The sequence below is a fragment of the Eschscholzia californica genome, unplaced genomic scaffold (genome assembly GCF_041429995.1).
Source record: "Eschscholzia californica isolate CP2 unplaced genomic scaffold, dmEscCali1.0.p SCAF_4, whole genome shotgun sequence".
NCBI classification, from domain to species: Eukaryota; Viridiplantae; Streptophyta; class Magnoliopsida; order Ranunculales; family Papaveraceae; genus Eschscholzia; species Eschscholzia californica.
This window is the reverse complement of record NW_028238461.1, coordinates 34,260,765-34,280,802: the sequence shown is the minus strand read 5'-3', so window position 1 is coordinate 34,280,802 and position 20,038 is coordinate 34,260,765. Positions and strand designations below refer to the sequence as shown.

General features: G+C 36.1%; 1 long non-coding RNA gene across 11 annotated transcripts; it reads left to right on the top strand.

The window, feature by feature from the left end:
* The first annotated feature begins 13,825 nt into the window (after positions 1-13,825).
* On the top strand, positions 13,826-18,806 carry LOC147544266 (uncharacterized). Of its 11 annotated transcripts, none has more exons than XR_015223985.1 (11): positions 13,826-14,154; positions 14,303-14,339; positions 15,000-15,078; positions 15,153-15,231; positions 16,232-16,309; positions 16,472-16,578; positions 16,751-16,836; positions 16,994-17,053; positions 17,205-17,264; positions 17,382-18,158; positions 18,353-18,806. It is a non-coding gene; the product is annotated as an uncharacterized LOC147544266 (long non-coding RNA). The 11 variants fall into 11 exon arrangements; XR_015223986.1 differs by having other exon boundaries at positions 14,296-14,339; XR_015223983.1 differs by having other exon boundaries at positions 14,296-14,901.
* The last annotated feature ends 1,232 nt before the right edge of the window (positions 18,807-20,038 follow it).

Sequence of the window (20,038 nt, the reverse complement as noted above, 5' to 3'; positions counted from 1 at the left end):
GACACGATAAAAATATTGCAGCAAATGAATCGTCCAAAGCACGTCTGAAACGTGGACGACCAATCGGTTCTAAAGATATAGTTCTCCGGAAGAGGAAAAACCTACCACAAGCAAGTAATGTTCCAGAAGAGACGACAAATACACCCCTAGGAGTGGGCGAAGCCCCCTCCTAGAGGCAAAAGCTCTTGAAGTGCATGAGTTATCTCCAAACGAAGAGATATCTATAAATTATGCTTGTAATGGTATTGCGTTGAATCGAGATAACATAATCATCGATGATATATTTGTGCTTTCGGTAGCCACCGATATTATCACTGAAAATGAAGATTATGAACCACATTTTATTGAAGAATGTCGAAAAAGGACTGATTGGGTAAAATGGAAAGAAGCAACCCAGACAGAGTTGAATTCACTGTCAAAACGTAACGTTTTTGGACCTGTAGTCCTGACACCCAATGATGTAAACCCTGTAGGTTTTAAATGGGTATTCGTTAGGAAACGGAATGAGAACAATGAAGTCATTCGCTATAAAGCAAGGCTTGTGGCACAAGGTTTTCTGCAGAAACCAGGGATCGATTATGAAGAAACATATTCTCCAGTTATGGATGGAATAACCTTTCGATATTTGATCAGTTTAGCAGTTTTGGAAGAACTCGAAATGAACTTAATGGACGTGGTCACTGCGTATCTATATGGAAAGTTAGATACCGACATTTATATGAAAGTCCCTGAAGGATTTAAATTGCCTGGAGGTAACCCATGTACCATGTATTCACTAAAGCTTAATCGGGCTTTAAACGAATTGAAACAAGCTGGACGAATGTGGTACAACCGTCTTAGTGAATATCTCATCAAAGAAGGTTATGTAAATGATCTCATTTGCCCATGTTTATTAATCAAGAGAGGAAATATTGGATTCGCTATTCTTGCAGTATATATTGATGATATCAACCTTATAGGAACTCCAGAAGAGCTCTCTAAAGCAGCAGAATATTTGATTAAAGAATTCGAGATGAAAGATCTCGGGAAAACAAAATTCTGTCTTGGCTTACAAATTGAGAGAAACACAAGTGACATACTTGTACATCAAACATTATACACAGAAAAAGTCCTGAAGCGCTTTAACATGGAGAATTCTTATCCGCTTAGTACTCCCACGGCTGTTAGGTCTCTCAATGCTCTGAAAGATCCATTCCGACCTAAAGAAGAAGACGAAACACTCCTTGGTCCAGACGTACCATATATGAGTACTATTGGTGCATTATCATACTTAGCTCAATGCACTAGACCGGACATTGCTTTCGCAGTAAATCTATTGGCCAGATATAGCTCTGCACCAACTAAGAGGCATTGGGTTGGAGTAAAGCAAATCCTATGATATCTGAGAGGAACAACTGACATGGGATTGTTTTATTCAAAGAACTTATCCAGTGATTCTCAAGTAAAAGGATACACAGATGCCGGTTATATTTCTAATCCGCACAAAGGGATTTCTCAGACAGGTTATGTATTCACAAGTGGAGGTACAACTTTCTCATGACGATTTAGTAAACAAAGTATACCCGTTACCTCATCTAACCATGCAGAAATTATTGCCCTCCATGAAGCAACAAGAGAGTGCGTATGGCTTAGATCCATTATTGAACACATTAGAAGCTCAAGTGGTCTTGATTCCATCACAAATTCTCCCACTGTCATTCACGAAGATAATTCAGCATGTATCACTCAGATCAGAGAAGGATACATCAAAGGCGATAGAACTAAGCACACATCCCCTAAATTGTTTTACTCACATCACCTCTAGAAGAATAATGAGATTGATATCTAGAAGATACAATCATGTGAGAATTATGCTGACTTGTTCACCAAGTCTCTGCCTACTACAATGTTCAGAAAACTAGTAGAAGGCATCGGAATGAGACGCTTGGATAACCTGATGATGTAAGACTACATCGTTCCAAGATATGATATTCATCAGGGGAGTCAATTATCATGTGCAGGTTCATGTATCGCCATCTAAGCTCTGTACTCTTTTTCCTTCGTCCAGTTTTTGTCCCAATGGGTTTTTCTGGCAAGGTTTTAACGAGACAGTATTCAGCGTATCCAGCATCACTCGGAATCTATTATTTGTACTCTTTTCCTTCATCAGATTTTGTCCCACTGGGTTTTTCTGACAAGGTTGTTAATGAGACAATTATTCCAAGTGATGGTCATCCAAGGGGGAGTGTTATATGGTATGTGGCTGTCCATAAAATCATTGGCTATGCAAGGGGACTTGGGTGCCTTTAATATACCTTTTTCTTATCCAACTTATATCTATGGCAACCCACCATTTCTACAATACCACCTTGATGTGGTGTCACCTTATGGTAGCTCCATATGAGAAGTGTCACCTTATGGTAGCTCCATATGACAAATGTTTGTGGTTAAGTGACACCACATCATGCAAGTGACAACACATGAGGTTATGTGTCACCATTCTACAACTCCATATGCAAGGTGTCATCTTGGTGGTGACAACACACCATGCAAGTGACAACACATAGGTTATGTGTCAACTTCCTATTACTTCTCCCACCCTATAAATAGGTGTACATGGTGTAGTGTTGGTATGAGTTTTGTAAGAGATGAGTTGGTAAGAGATGGAAAAGGTTTGGAAAGAATTCATCTAATAAAGTTTGGTTCAAGTTTATCTCTTTTATTTTAGTATAGCTCATTACCTTTATCTCTTCCCCTTCTCTTAATTCCATTAAGTTGCATGCAAATATCGATACACATTGAAGCAAATAGACCGGCAATTTACAACACCTTCCATTTATATCACCTATCTGTATCTTTCTCTCTAAGAAATTTTCAGGTCTTCCTCTTTTACTCTCTAAGAGATTTCTACAGCCTATTTCTCCCCTTGTACCCTCTCTTAGAGATATTTATAAACTCTTACTTTTCTCACATAATCTAAAAAATCTAGATCAAGAAACCTTATTTCAGATTCGTTTGGACTTGGAAGTCTTGTGAAGATTTAGATCAAGTATTTTTTGGTTTAATGGTGATGAGTTAGATCGAAGATTTTTGGTTTATGGAAAAAACCAGATTTGTTTGGATGTGTAAGCAGTAAATCTGGAAGCAACAAATATGGATGTTGATTTATTAATGGCGAAGAAGTTAAGTTTAGTGTTTGTGTTTCTCTCTTCTTCTCTCACACAATCTGAATCTAGATAAGAACCCTAAATCTGGATTTAGGGTTTTGAATACCAAATGCTACATTGTATTTTCTTATGTTTATCTTATTACTCTATCTACATTTTATACCAAATGTTGGTTCTCTTTTATACATTTTCTACATTGGATTTAAAATACCAAATGTTGGTAGCCCAAAGTTAATGTTATACATTTCATCTGCACAATTAGTTGCATTTCATTAACTTGTGTACAGTACATTATATGTTGGTGAGTAAATACGAAATATACGGTAAATCTTATAGTTCCCGGGATACTTTAGTTAAACTATTTTCATCGTACATAACAAAATGTCATATAAATTTTCAGTAAATTAGCTAACGTTTTTCAATCAATGTATGGGGCATTTTATTATATATAGTACATAATAAAATGTCCTGTAAATTTCAGTAAAATAGTTTACGTTTTGGATGAATGTATAAGACATTTTATTATGTACAGTACATAACAAAATGTCATATAAATTTTTAGTAAATTAGCATACGTTTTTCAATCAATGTATGGGGCATTTTATTATATATAGTACATAATAAAATGTCCTGTAAATTTCAATAAAATAGTTTACGTTTTGGATGAATGTATAAGACATTTTATTATGTACTGTACATAACAAAATGTCGTATAAATTTTCAGTAAAACAATTTATATTTTGAAAGGAATGTATAGGACATAACCAAGAAAATTTTCAGTAAAACAGTTTACATTTTTGAATGGAATGTATAGGACATAACCATTTTCTAGTACATAAAATAATTCCTGGTACACAAGAAATTCCCAGTACAAAAGTGCCTATTACATAACCAAATGACTTGTACATAAAACAATTCCCGGTACACAAGAAAATTCCTAGTACAAAAGTGTCTAGTACATAAAACAATTCCCGGTACATAAGAAAATTCTCAGTACAAAGGTGTCTAGTACATAACCAAATGGCTAGTATATAAAACAATTTCCGGTACACAAGAAAATTTCCAGTACACAAGTGTCTAGTACATAACCAAATGGCTAGTACATAAAACAATTTCCAGTACACAAGAAAATCCCGGGTATAAAAGTATCCATAACACATAAAAATGTACAGTACAAAACTTCTTGTTTCAAAAAAATGTACATTACAAAAAATCTAGAAAATATTTTTAGATAGAGAAAGTGTAAAATAGAATAGACGTATTTGGGAAAATAAAGTATAGATTCAAAAAATAAAAACTATAGAGAGAAAAATTACGAAGAGGGAAAGAAAATTTGGAGATAAATCTAAAACTTAAAATGAGGAATATAAATGGAATGAAAAATGAAATCTATCCAAAAAAAACTTTAAGATTTTAAGAAAAAAACCTAACGGGGGAGAGATTACGAGAGATAAATTAGGGAGGGAGATAAATCTGGAGAGATAAAGTAGTTATTGAAGGAGATAATTTATGAGAAAGATATAAGGGGGAGAGAGAAACTTATTTTCTAGTGTGCACGGGAGAACCAAGAGATTACGTGTAGAGAAAGAAACAAAGTACGGAGAAAAGAATGGAGAGAGAGAAACCCGGAATTTATTAATGGCATTTTCTGTAATTTTAGGGCGGCAAATTATCTCTCATAAATGTACAGTAAAAAAAATCTAGAAAATATTTTTAGATAGAGAAAGTGTAAAATAGAATAGACGTATTTGGGAAAATAAAGTATAGATTCAAAAAGTAAAAACTATAGAGAGACAAATTACGAAGAGGGAAAGAAAATCTGGAGATAAATCTAAAACTTCAAAAGAGGAATATAAATGGAATGAAAAATGAAATCTATCCAAAAAAAACTTTAGGATTTTAAGAAAAAAACCTAACGGGGGAGAGATAAATTTATGAGAGATAAATTAGAGAGGGGGATAAATCTGAAGAGATAAAGTAGTTATTGAAGGAGATAATTTATGAGAAAGATATAAGGGGGAGAGAGAAACTTATTTTCTAGTGTGCATGGGAGAACCAAGAGATTACGTGTAGAGAGAGAAACAAAGTACGGAGAAAAGAATGGAGAGAGAGAAACGCAGAATTTATTAATGGCATTTTCTATAATTTTAGGGCAGCAAATTACGTAAATAAGAGTAAAAGTTTTCATGTTCTTGTAACCTCACACCCTCCTCTGACCATTGGACCTGTTTTTTTTTTTTTCTTCTGCAGAAGACCACTTTCTTATTTGTTAAACAATAATGGATGTTTTGCTCAATCTATAATAGTTGGAATTTACTATCCTATATATCAAAACAGATCAGTCAGTTATGTGGGGTAAAAGCCTGGTTGTTCATTTTTTTCTGGGAGATTTACTTTTGATTTGATCGAATGACGGATACAAAATACACTTACGTAAATAGAATAAAAAGAAAAGGGCATTAGAGTCGTTTTACACATCTCTTGAAGATCTCTCCACACTACCCACGCTCCTGATTTCTTGAAGCCATCTTCCCCTAATTTCTCAACTGATTTCACACGATCGTCAACTACATCTCCCGAAGATCTCTCTATCTCCATCGAAGTCTCTCGAAAATCTCATTTTGGACTGCTTCTTTTCAATTAAAACTTGACATAAAGTGAAAACCATGGAGGTGGAAAACTCTGACCCTAAAAGGCTTTAAATCTCTTAGGTAAACAGAGGTGTCAACTGCAACAAGTAATAATTTAAACTTTAAATCTCTTAGGTAAACAGAGGTTTCAACTGCAGTTGGTAATAATTTTGCTTCTCTCTTTTCTTTTTGATTTTTTTGATAGTAAGTAATCTTTACTATTTTGAAATGCGGAAAGGCATGGTTTTGATCTTTAGTGTGTATTTCTTGCTCACAAAGTGTGTGAAGAAATGCTTCATTGAATTTCTATTAAGCTGAGTGTTACATTCACAATTTTGTAACTTTTATTCAAGTCAGGTTAATTTATTTAGGTATTTCTTCAAGTCAGTTTAAAATAGTATGTTGTTGTGTTGTCTACTTAATCCTTCTCTTCCTCAATAATGTATTGATGCACTAAAAATCCAACTATCCCTCAAGTCAATATAATCTTCTTAGGAATTATTGACATGTCTGACTGAATCTGATTGTCCCCGCTCTTTCTGTATTTATTTCTTTTGGTTTTAGAATCTCTCAAATTAACCAGAATGTTGTTAAATATGTGTTTGAGTTATCTCCTTTGATATTCTTCTCTTGAAATTCTTTTAAGAAATGCTCACAAAGTGTTTGAAGAAATGCTTCACTGAAATTCTATTAAGCTGAGTGTTCCATTCACAATTTTGTAACTTTTGTTCAAGTCAGATTAATTTACATAGGTATTTCTTCAAGTCAGATTACTTTTTTCCTTTGTTGAGTTCCAAATTCTTTCTTTGTGTCTTTTGGTGATGTTTAAGTTTTTTTTTTTTGTTTTATTATCTTCGTTAAGTTTTTTGATTTTTTTTGTAAGTACTTTAGATTGTCCACTGATCTATTGTTGTCTTTCGCACTTATCGAGGCGATATCTAGGCGACAATAATCTATCTCCAAGCTCCAACACCCTTGAAGCTTGGTTAGAATTTCTGAATAATTCGACCTCTCAACCTACTAAAAATCTCTGATCGAGGCGATATCTCGACCTTCTCCAGGAGACTAAACTTACAAACTACCCCGTAGAGTCGAAGCTCTGACCACTCTACGTGCCGAGACACCCTTTCACGATACAACACGTTGATACCCTCAACATATGTCGTTTATTCATTTTCTTTATCTTTCTAGTTTGCTGACATAACAGTTGGAGCTCCCTTGGCCGGCACCATCCTGGTGTCCTAAGAATTCACGGTTCAACTTGTTATATAGTTGATTGTCTACAAGTCTAACCATAACTTTGTCATTCTAGAGGTCTAAAGCCCAAGTTGTTGGTAGCCCACCAATCGATCTTTTAATTGTGTGATTTTCTACCGTCCACAAATATTAAAACACTTCGATTGTATAACTTCTATTTCTAAATACCTGTTACTATAAAAATTCAAATTTGACAGCAATATTTCCTAACATCACTGACAAATATCGTTTAAATTCTTCGTTTTTTGTGTGAATATCCCTATTTTGGAAAAATTGTGAACCATATGGATGATGAAGCAAATGGAACCTTATATGCTAATCTTGTATGGGTCGTATGTGATTAATTGAGATAAAGAGTTGTGTGGATTTTGATCAAATTTTCGGGTCGCGGAGATACTGGTTACTGGGAGCAGGTATATGCACTGGTATATTTGTATTCGATATCGTTGCTTCAACATCATCTGCAAGGAATCTTGGTCTTTGTCATCCTCTTAAGGATGTCGTTGTATATTCGAAAGGTTGTGCTTGAAAGATATTGAAATCAAAAGGATACCCTTAAAGTTAGGGTAGTGTCATATTTATAAAGGAAACAACCCTAGAACTATTATAATTGTGACCCTTAACATTAAGACAATTTACATATGATAACCTATTGTGTATTTACACTTAACACCCCCCCCCCCCCCTCAAGCCGAACAGCCATGCATGAGTGAGAGCTTGAATCTTAAGTCATTGAACCTTGAGGATGTTAGACCCTTTGTGAAGATATCGGCTATTTGAGAGTCACTTGGGAGATAATGAACTTTGAGATTGCCTGTTTGAACGTGCTCACGCACAAAATGAAAATCGATCGCAGCATGCTTAGTCCTTGAATGTAGAATTGGATTTACAGAGAGATAAGTAGTGATAATATTGTCACAATAGATCACTGGTGTGGATTGGAGAGAGATACCTAATTCGAGTAATAGATTCTGAAGCCATCTAATATCAGCACATGTGTGAGAAACTGCTTGAAATTCAGCTTCAGTGGAGGAGCGAGCCACTGTTGGCTGAGTTTTTGAAGCCCATAGTATAATGTTTGGACCTAGAAAGACACAAGATCCTGTTGTAGACCTACGATCGTCCGACGAGTCTGCCCAATCGGCGTCGGAATACCCAAGTATTTGATAATTTGTGGCTTGTAGGAAACAGAGACCATTTGAAGTAGTTCCTTTTAAGTAACGAAGGGTTCTCTTAGTAGCAGTACAATGTATGTTTGTTGGAGTATGCATGAATTTTGATACCTGGTTGACGGCATAGGAGATATCAGGTCTGGTTAATGTGAGGTATTGAAGAGCTCCAACGAGACTTCTGAATGGTTGAGGGTCCTCTAATGGAGTTCCATCTGATTTGGAGAGCTTGGATTCTGTAATTACAGGAGTCGATGCTGGTCTTGATGAAAGTAATACAAAACATTGAAGGAGATCGAGTGTGTACTTTCTTTGAGTGAGAGTGAGTGTTGTTGAATCTTTTGTAGCCTCCATGCCTAGAAAATAACTCAAATCTCCCATGTCTGTCATATCAAAATTAGTCTTGAGTTGTTGGATTATTGAATTTAGAAGAGTGGTGGAGGACCCTGTTATAATGATATCATCAACATATAATAGTAAAACAATAATTTGATTTGAAATTCTAAGATAAAACATAGAGGAATCAGAGATCGATTGTCTGAATTTGAGGTGAAGAAGACAATCACTGAACCGCTTGTGCCATGCCCTAGGAGCTTGCTTGAGCCCATAAAGAGCCTTATTCAATTTGCAGACGTGATTTGGAAAGTTTTGATTTACAAAACCCTGTGGTTGAGTCATGAAGACATGGTCTTGTAGATCCCCATTTTGAAATGCGTTTTTGACATCTAATTGTCGAATGCACCAATTTCCTGTAACAGCAAGAGAAATTAGGGTTCTAATTGTTTCTGATCGAACTACAAGACTAAAGGTTTCTGCATAATCGATTCCCAGCTGCTGCGTAAACCCACAAGCAACAAGACGAGCCTTGTAACGAAGAATAGATCCATCTGACTTTTTCTTAACTCTGTAAATCCACTTGCAATCCACTAAATTCATATTTGTTGATCTAGGAATCAAGGTCCAGGTCTCATTTTTGTGTAGAGCTTGAATTTCGTCTTCCATTGCTGATCTCCAATGAGCAAATTTTGATGCTTGAAGGCAAGTACTTGGTTCATCAAATGAAGAATCAGTGAGATTAGACAGTTGTGTTGTGAGTAAAATTTTTGGTTTTCTTGTACCATCTCTGCTTCGGGTGACCATTGGATGTGCAGAGGAGGTTTGAATGGGTGGGTTAATGGGTATTGAAGAGAAGGAAAGATTTTGGCTAGGCTGAGAAATAGGGTTTTCTATTGTTGTTGTGGTGGGACGAAGGTCAGGGATTGAGGAAGAGGTGGGAGGGTTTTTGGAAGCATGTGAGACAAGCGTGTCAGGAATATAGTTATGGAGTGACACGTTAGAGGGAGAAACCACGTTAGTGGGAGGGACAGACAGGTATGTTGCAGGGTAGACAGGTGGCCTAGGAACAAGGAACACGTTAGTGGGGGAGACAGAAATTTGCTGGTGGGGGACGACAGTGGTAGATGGGTCAGTCGACCGTTGTAAGTGAGGGACAGGTGTCTGTTCATCAAATGACGTGTAGGTGGGACGACCATTAGGCCGGTGGTTTTCAAAACCAGGTGGAATAAGAGGAGAAGACGGGTGGATAGTATCTACGGATGACAGAGTGTTAGAATTTGAGTGATGAGTCACCGTTGGATGAGTAGAGAAGGGATTTAATCTATTCTCAATTGTCCATTCTAGAGAGAGAGGATTGGAGGGTTGTTTAGAAGAAGAAGAAGATGGACTGGTTAATGGAGAGGAACAGGGGAAGGTGGTTTCATCAAAAATCACATTTCGGGATATGTATACTCGTGAGGATTTTTCATCGAGGCAACGATAGCCCTTATGTTGAGTGTTGTAACCTAGAAAAATACAAGGTTTGGTTTTAACATCAAGTTTGGTAGATCTATAGGGTGTGAGAAGAGGAAAACAACGACAGCTAAAGATTCGAAACAGAGAATAATCAGGTTTGGTAAGAAACAATCTTTCAAATGGAGATTTGTTGTTTGAGAACAATGGAGGGAAGTCTATTGATTGTGAAAATGGCTGTTTGAAAGGCTTCATGCCATAAAATTTTTGGAACAGAGGCTTGATGAAGAAGACAAAGAGATGTCTCAACAACATGACGGATTTTGCGCTCGGCAACCCCATTTTGTTGGGAGGTATGTGGACAGCATTTCCGAGGAAGAATCCCATTTTGAAGGAGAAAATTCGATAGATCATTGCTTATATACTCACCTCCTCCATCAGATTGTACAATATTAAGTGATTTTGAAATTGATTTTCAACAAGGGATTTGAAATTTTTGAAATGGGTGGTGACTTCTGATTTATTTTTCATGAAAGAAATCCATGTAAACCTTGTGTAGTCATCAATTAGGAGTAAAACAAATCTATAGCCTGAATTAGAAGTAATTGGGGATGGTCCCCAAACATCACTATGTATGATTTCATTTGGAGCAATAGAAGAATGAAAAACTGGATTAAAAGGGAGTTGGTGATGTTTGCTTGAAAGACAACCAATACATTTTGATTTGTTCATAATAGAAGTAGAAAGAGGTAATACATCATTTCTAATTAGGTAATTTAAACTGTGCAGGTTGACATGAGCAAGCCTGCAATGCCAGACATCAGGAGTGGTACGAGTTCCAGGAGACATTGATTTTGCAAATAAAGAGAGAGGAACAGAAGGAGATGAAAGATGAAAGACGCCGTCTTCAATCGTGCCGACGAGAAGTATCTTCCTTGTCGAAAGATCCTGAACATAGAAACCATGTCGATTAAAAACGATTTCACAGTTGAAATCACGAAGTAGATGAGAAATGGATATTAAATTCTTTTTGAAGGAAGAAACTATAAGAACATTTTTAAGAGTAAAGTAAGGAGTGAGTTTATAATTACCAATACCAGAAACAGAGGCGGTACTGCCATTTCCGACTATGACCTGTTCAGGAGCCATTATTTCAAATCGAGAGGAGAGGGAAGCATTATCAGCAGCTATATGAGAGGTGGCACCAGAGTCCACATACCAGTTGGGGTCGGGAGAGAGAGAATCAATTCCAAGAGCAGCAAAAGAGGTGGTGAGATCATTTTGTCGAGTAAGATGAAAGCATTGGCGAGCTGTGTGACCTGCTCGACCACAGTATTGACAAACGATAAGAGACCTGTCTGGTGGTTTCCCAAGAACAGAGGAGTTGTTGGAACGAAAATTGCCTCCTCTGTTAGAATAAGAGCCTCGACCACGACCACCTCTGTTTGAATAACCACGACCACGAAATCCTCTATTGGAATAAGAAACATTAGAGAATTTTTTAGGAGAAGAAGAAGAGGATTGAGTGAGAAGAGCAGTGGGAGGAGAGTTATTGGTTTGAAGAAGTTGAAGGCAAAATTCTTGGGTGAGAAGTTGAGAGTGAAGCTCCGAGTATGTAGGAGGAATTAAATGAGTTATTATTGAAGTGACAAAACTTTCGTATTCAGAGCCAAGGCCAGATAAAACTATAAGGATGAGTTCATCATCACTGACTGGATGGCCTATAGCAGAGAGAGAATCAGAGATGCCCTTAATTCGAAGAAGATATTCAGAGATGGTAGGAGGCCCTTTCTTAGAGGTCTGAAGTTGAAGTTTAAGGTTCATGAGACGAGCTGAATTAAAAGAGGAGAAGCTACTTTCCAAGGACTCCCATACAGCACGAGAAAAGGTGAGTCCTAGAACTTGAGTTAGGATTGGTTCTGTGAGTGTGGCGTTTAGCCATGATAGTAACATTTGATCAACTCGATACTAGTAGGCATACTCTGGATTTGGGAGGGAAGAAGAAGAGTTTTCAGTTGTTGTAGTGATGAACTCAGGTGGGGGAGGAAAGGTACCACTAACAAATTTGTAAAGGTCTTGAGAATGGAGTATGGGAAGAAGCTGGCTCTTCCAGAGAAGATAATTTGAGTGATCTAAACGAATAAAAACAAGGTTAGCAATGTTAGTTAGAAAAGATAGAGTGGAGATGGTGGTGGGAGTGTTAGGGAGGGCAGAAGCTCCAGTAGGAGAGGGGGTATTGATGGTTGAGGTTGCCATTGATGAAACAGTAGAAAAGGAAGGTAGAAGGAAGAAGAAGTAGAGTAGTCGAAGAAGAAGAAGTAAAGAGGCACAAAACCCAAAAATTACTCAGAGAGAGAAAACAGTTGTGATACCATGAAAGATATTGAAATCAAAAGGATACCCTAAAAGTTAGGGTAGTGTTGTATTTATAAAGGAAACAACCCTAGAACTATTACAATTGTGACCCTTAACATTAAGACAATTTACATATGATAACCTATTGTGTATTTACACTTAACAGTGCTACATATGATTTGCCCGTTCAGGTGGCAAGAAACATGAAAAAGGTGTGGTAGCCCATCCACAGCTATAGCTTGCTCGATCCCAATACCTCATGGGCTTAAGATGGAGCGTCCAACCATTGCACCAAAGGGTGGTAGACGTGTTTGGCCTTAATAAGTAGCCATGACAGTGATAACCCTGAGTGTTGACATTTGACCGTGAGCTATTTCTTAGTAAAAGCCAAGTTAGTGTGAGTAGCTAAGTGTAGTTGCTGGTTCCGGTATATGTATTTATGTTTCTCATTACATATGAATATAAAAAACTTATTGGAACATAATTTTTCTGCTTTTGATGGAATCTTGACGAAGGATTATACAGATTGAATAAATAAAGATTATAGGCATTGTAGACTTGTAGTTATGGAAAATTGAAAGCTTCAGGTTTCCATTTTTTCCTGAATGATAAGAGGAGGAAGACAAGGAGTTACTGAACTCAAATAAACAAAGTATTTTCAACAAAAAAAAAAAAAATAAACAAAGTATTATTTTACTGAAATAACTCAATGTTAATGACTTATTTAAATTGTACCCTAAATCCTTAAATTTCTTTTGAGAAACTCATTTAAATTGTAACAAACAGAGACTAAAGTAACCTAAATCCTTAAATTTCTTTTGAGAAACTCATTTAAATTGTAACAAAAACTTACAAATGAGAATTTTATATAGATAAAAGAATGAGAATAATCAATTTTACAAATGGGGGTAACTAATTAAGTGGGCATTTATCTCATCAAAAAAAAAAAAAATAAGTGGCCATTTGGAACCTACAGATACTCAGATAGGGTAGTAATGACTTGTTTGGAGGCACTGAGTTATACAATCACCATTTCCATCATCCGTTGGATTCTCTTGCTCAGTTGAATATCAAACTCACATCGTAACGATCCCTTGTACTCTGTTCTGTTACTTCATCACCACTAGTCTATTTTTTTCTCACACCAAATTTGAGTTAAAAGATTTTGATGATCAAAGTTGAATCATAAGATAATTTCTGACATTTCAAACCAGTGGACAGACAGAGAGAGAAAGCTCAGCGGTAGTTGAGGGATTAATATCAAGCAAGAAGATTATAAAGAGAGAAAGTGGGGAGTTGTAATGAGATTTGGTGGTGGCAATTGATATTTCGGGGTCTATTTATTATCAAAGATCTTGGCCGTTGTTCCAGATTTTCGGACCGTTCAACAAAAGTTAACCCACAAGAATTAGACATTTCAAAAAATATGTCTGTTTTTGTTACCAGTAATCTATATAGTAAGGGAGGAGGGTATCTTTTCCCCTCCTCCCAATGGCTAGGATTGAGTTTGGCAATATATAAAAGAGGGTTGGGATTTATCTTCTCAAAGTTTAATGGCTAGGATTTGAAGAACTAATTATCCAAGGGTTTTAAATGAAAGAGGGAAAGAAAAAGCATCTTTGAAAAGATACCGACCTTTACTCTTCCCTCACAAGTCACAACAGTACAACACCCACCGTCTCTGATCTCTCCTCTCAATCACGCACTCTCTCTCTGTCTCCCCTCCATCTCTTTCTTTTTCAAAAATCTCTTTCCCGCTCTCTTTCCCTATCTCTCAATTTCTCAGCTCACGATCGATCTCTGATGCAGGTATTCCCCCCCTCTCTCTCTCATCTCATGGAAGGTTTCTTCTTTAACCATTCATGTCAATCTTTGTTGATATTCTTAGGTATAACTGATTTCTTATAATCTTTGTTGAAGTTCTTGGCCCTAATTGATTTGCTCTTCAAGTTCTTAGGGTTTGCTGATCAAATCTGCCCAGTGATTTCACTCAGGCATCTCAATAACCTTGCAGTTGGAGAAAATTTTACTTCTCTGTCTCTTGCTATGGTTCTTTGTGTGTATCTTCTTATTAGGCTTCTTTTCAGTACATTTCTCTAACCAAAATGACTGTGTGTGGAAACTTTAAAGTCTCAATATATTATCTATAGTTTATAGATGGTATTTACTTAGAACAGTAGGAATTGAGTTAATTCTATTTAAGATGTTTACCTAGGCAGCTTTCGGCATTGACTAAAGATCGCCATGAGAACAATCTAAAATTTATATAAGATAGTTTAAGTGGGTAAACTGTAGTCCCCGTAAGCGGTAATATATTTAGAACTTTATGAAGACTAAAGATCGCCATGAGAACAATCTAATTCGATATGTTTGTGCACTTAGTCACTTACGTAGTTACATCCAATACGTTTTAGGGCAATATATTTAGAACTTTATTGACCATTTAAGCCTCTTGGCGTTGTTTCATTTGTTTTTTAACGTTAATTAGGTTGATGATGCAGATGATGATTAATGGCGATTTAGGGCTTTCATTTAGTTTGTCTTAAACTGTTCTTGGTACAAACAAAATCTAAAAAAAAATCTATATAGTCAGTACATAATCGTTCAATTTATTCTCTTTCGATAATTTTCGATATTCATTTTCATTTTGTCAGGATAATGGAGAAGATGAGTTCGAGTCCAAAACCTGACCTTTAAGAGTTGTTCGCGTCAAGAACCCATTTGTACCTATTGGTAATCTCTCTCTTTCTCATCTTTTTTGTACTTTATTATTGAGTCCTTCACAATGTTGTTATGTTTGAACTCAGATAGTGTAGTTCATAGCTCGCGAAGGCGGGCATAGCTGTTCACACGTTAACACATCTAATCTTCATCTATGCTCGCTTTGTAAGTATTCTAGACTTTTAGGTATTGTTAATGTGTCAATCTTCCTCTATGGTCACTTTTGTTTGTTCTTTAAATTTATAGTGATCTTCTCTGTGTCTTCTCATGGTGTTAAAATATTATTTTGTGTATTAGACTGGCTACTTCACCAGGTTAGGATGATTTCCAAATTTACAAAGAGAAATGTAGAAGAGAAATGTGGAGAGGGTAGTTGTATATGTTTTTGTTAATTTTTGCTATTATGTTTACTTGGAAATTAGGACTATTCATTAAATGCAACGGCAGCAAGAGGGATCTATCTCAGTTTAGTTTTGTCCTATTAAAAACTTTAGTTGTATCTTCGTGATTCATATAGATTAAATGTAATGGCAACAATTTATAGAGCCAAAATAGAAAGAAAAGATGTCTGATTCCTTTCTCTTCGGGTTTACGTTTCTTCTTGGTGTCCTTTAAAATGTGTTTAAGGTGTTCGAAGAAATGCCGGACTGAATTTTACATTTTATTAGTTTTATTGCAGAGAATAGTGTTTAAGGCTTCTGAAGTGTATTTTGTTTTGTCCCAGATTCTAAATCTTTTGTGTCTACAGTTTTTAAGTTTGGTTTTGCTTCCTAGGTTATCAATTTGGTTTCAAACCAAGTGCATAACTTTACTTCTTTTGTTGTGAAGGGTAATCATGATGTCAAATTGTTTCTTTTGTTATTGTCTTTATAATTTTGTATGTATGCACGAAAGTGAGTCTGTTGTTTTCATTGTATCTCTTTTGCTATTATCTTTTAAATTGTTTCTATTTTCTATAATTTAATCATTTTTGACATCGTAGTTGAAGATGCTCATAATACTTTCTCCAAGAATAAATTGTTTCTTTGATTGTTAAGTTTTTCCTGAATCTCCCTCTTCTTTTGACTGTGAAGCTAAAGGTTTATCTTCATTTCACACTTTCTGCATTCTTAAAATCCCTTAACTTTATATCTCTTCTAATCCATTTTTTTTCTTTTGTTAGTAGGTGGCTTTAAAATTCCTTACATTTTGTTCAATTTTCAATTCTGACATCATTGCTTATTCATTTAGTATCTGTTTTATGGTACATTCATCTTTTTTTTATTTTTTGTAATCCCTTAACATTCATTTTCTGTATTAGAACTTAAAAGATGAAGTCATGAAGATGATACTGTGGTGTATTTGTGATAATGAATCCTTCTCTAATTACTCCGATGAAGTCACCGACGTCTTATTTTCCTCACAGAGCCCAAGGAGAGATTTGGCCATTTAGGATTTCGTCAATTACTTGCAGATTTTGTGGATGCAAGGAAGGCAAAAGGAGAATCTGTTACATTGAAATACGTTGTTGTTGTTGTGAGTTCATTCTTTATCTAGCTTAATTCAATATCTCATAAACGTTCTCCCTTGATAGAATAAAACATAAACATTTTCAATTTTATCAATTTGTGTCGACCTTAGTTTGACTTCAATGTAAGGATTATTCATTTAATGTATGGATTATTCATTTAACTTTTGTTATTAGGTCTTCATTCGTCTCCCAACACATGGAAATGAATTGAATTTCTTGGTCAGAAGATAGTTGGCAATTTGCTTCACGCTTCAACCAAGGTTAGAGTTTCTCTTCGATTTCTTTATCTAACATTTTAAGATTCATGTCGGTTGATCGTCGAATCATAACTTGACCCGGTCACACTTTCTGCATTTTTAAGTTTAACATTTGGTTAAATTCATTTTTTCCTTATATTTCCTTCTTCGCTTTTTTTAGTTAACTTTTGCTTTCCTTGATGGCTTATACTTTCCTTGATGGCTTATACTTCTATACAAGGTCATCTTTAGTCTGACATAGATCTTTCAGTTTCTCTTTACTGTTATAAGCACCATTGCAGCTTCTCTTCGTAGTTAGTGACAATAATTGCTTACCGGTATTAACTGTAAATGTCTAGGTGTTGTCTGACTGAACCTGTTTTAATATATAGGTTTGATCGACCAATAGTGAAGTTTGGATAAAGATTTTGGTCGACCAAGCTGATTAAACTGTATGAAGTTTGGAATTAAGTTTGAATCACCTGTGTTTGGTTAATTAGTGAAACGAAAAAGAGATTTTAAGGTTCTGAATAAACCCCATTTTGGACAACCTTTGTAAATTGAAGCAGGGCAATTGGACTCAGATATAGAAGAAGGCAATAATCATGTCGATCTCTCACGCAGTCTCTCTCGATCTCTGACGCAGGTATCCTTCTCTCTCTCGCCTAGGTATCCTTCTTTAACTTTCTAGGTCAATCTTTGCTGAAAACCTTATCTAAAATTTCAAGTAACTCATTCTTCAATACAAAAATCCTAAAAAAATAGCACTCAAATTACCATGTCAATCTTTGCTTTCTTAACCCTAATTGATTTCTTATCTAAGTAGTTCCGTTAACTTGGGTCTCACGACGAAGTATATAAGCGGGTTCAAATATGGACAGGAAAGTCCCCGTGCCCTTTCTCGGAAACACATTTTTGACGGCTATGGCGATCAATATAAGTTCAAATCTTACTATTCACGGCTATGGTGATCAATATAAGCTTAACTCTTACTATCCAGAAATGGCACTAGACTATATACAAGGACGACTATATATAAAACTAAGTAGTTCCATTACCTTGGGCCTCTCGACGAAGTATATAAGCAGGTTGAAATATGGACAGGAAAGTCACCATGCCCGTTCTCGGGAATGCATTTGCTTGGTGCAAAGGATGTCTTATTTGGGTTATATATATGTGTTTTCTTATGTTGTTTAGGTTGATGAAATTTCTTTTATGCTATTTAGTTTGATGATTGATGATGATTAATGGTGATTTAGGTACATCTCTCTCCCTCTCTACCCTTTCTCAACATCTGATCTACCTGTCACACCATCGCTCCCTGCAACAACCAGAACCAACCCTAAGTAACTCTCTCTGTTTCTCTCTCACATTTGCTAAGAATCGATAGAGCTTAAAATCATAACTTCTGCTTCTTTCTCTGCCTCTTACCTTTCTAAAATAATTTCACATTATATCGGTTAACGTAGAGCTATCGAATAGAAAATGTATGTCTTCTCATTTTGAGTTTTATTGATTTTGTTTTAAAATCTGTATCCAGGCAGGGTTTGCCTTCAGTGCTTCAGCAACCATTGCTTGAGGAACTAAACTAATATGAGAGAGACTTGATGAGTTTGCCAGGCCAGTAACTCAAGCTCAATGCAATCGAGATCGTATGTTAAGCTCTTTAATGCATTAGAAAAAACTGTCCGTGCCCCATGGGCACGGGTTACACCCTCGTAATAATATAAGTCCTGAAATTACAAAATAATTACGTTGAGCACCAACTTATGAGGGGTTACTTCAACTCAGTTTGATGAGAATAGAAGATAGTTAGAGAATTCAAAACCGGTGCTTATAGAGAACTCGGGTCAACGGCCATTAACTCGAGGTAATAAAATTTTCGGATGCTAACAGCCTTTTGACCTGGTGCTTTTAGAAGCAATCAAATGTTTATATACTTGTAAATTCTCTTTGCATTAAATTGATGTAGGGATAACCCTAAATTCACAGTTGTAGGAAGTTCTAAATACGGATAAACATCCAAACAGTCAAATCCTCAAATCCTATTGTTTCATAAACTAATCTATGTGAAAAAGAGAATCTGATTATCTCACTAATATTTTCTTATATTTTTCGATAAATCAAGTGTTGATTTTTGTTTACTTGATTTTAAGTTAGAGATTTGATTTTAACAAAGGAACGACTAAAAGCCCCCGAAAAAATTGTTGTTGGTACATGGGGGAAGAGATTGACCAGGGTCAATTTTTTTTACCACAAACATCTATTAGCACTTGGTTTCTGATCGACTCGACTGAAAACCTAAACGAAGGTTTGGACTGGGACCAGTTTGAAGAGTTCAGACGGTGCGTCTCAGTTTTGTCTTTTATGATTTATAAAATCAATTTCAAGAGAAATTTCGTTTTGGCCTTCGAATGGCCCGGGTCAATTTTGGGTGAAACCGGGAAAAAATCGGAAAAACTCCCACTCGAATTAAGGCCCATAAACTAGTTCAAAAAGGTTCGGGTCAAAACTTGGTTAAGGCCCCAGAGTTTGTCCCGGCCTAAGCCTAGCAGGCCCTTGACATGGGTCGGACATGGCACGGCCATAGGCCGGCATGTTCTGGCCAGAGTCAATCTCGGCCAGGTCGCATCCTGGTCTTTGCCCTAGACGCATCTGGTCAAAGACCAGACCTCTTTTGGACGTCTCAGGTATTATAGAGACGTCCTAGGACATCCCAGACGCGTCCTAGACGCATCTGGTCGAGTCCAAGTATTATTGACTCGGTCTTTAAGATCGAGACGTACTCGGATGCCCTTGGACGTGTCTGACGCGTCCAAGAAGCTTCAGACATGTCTCGGTCATAGACCGAGATGCGTCCTCATCTGACAAGGAAGCTTCCATCAGTATCCTGTCCGAATTTTGAGAATTCCTAAAAACTTCCAAACTTCTAACTTGCCTCCTTTCTTTTTTTCTTTTAGCTTATTCCATAAGCTGCTGTCCCCCTTTCAGAACACTTCTAAAAAGCCAAATTTATTTTCAAACAATTTCTAAAATCAATGAAAAACAACTCTTTATCAAAACCGAAATCATTCAAAATCGAATATTTTCAAACTCTTTTCAATTGTCAATTTTGAAAAAAAAATTGAATAACTTTAAATCACATTCAAAACTTCATCAAATTGATGCCTAAAATACTTAGAAAATTATCTATCAAAAACAAGCTTGGATTGGTTCTAAACTTAGC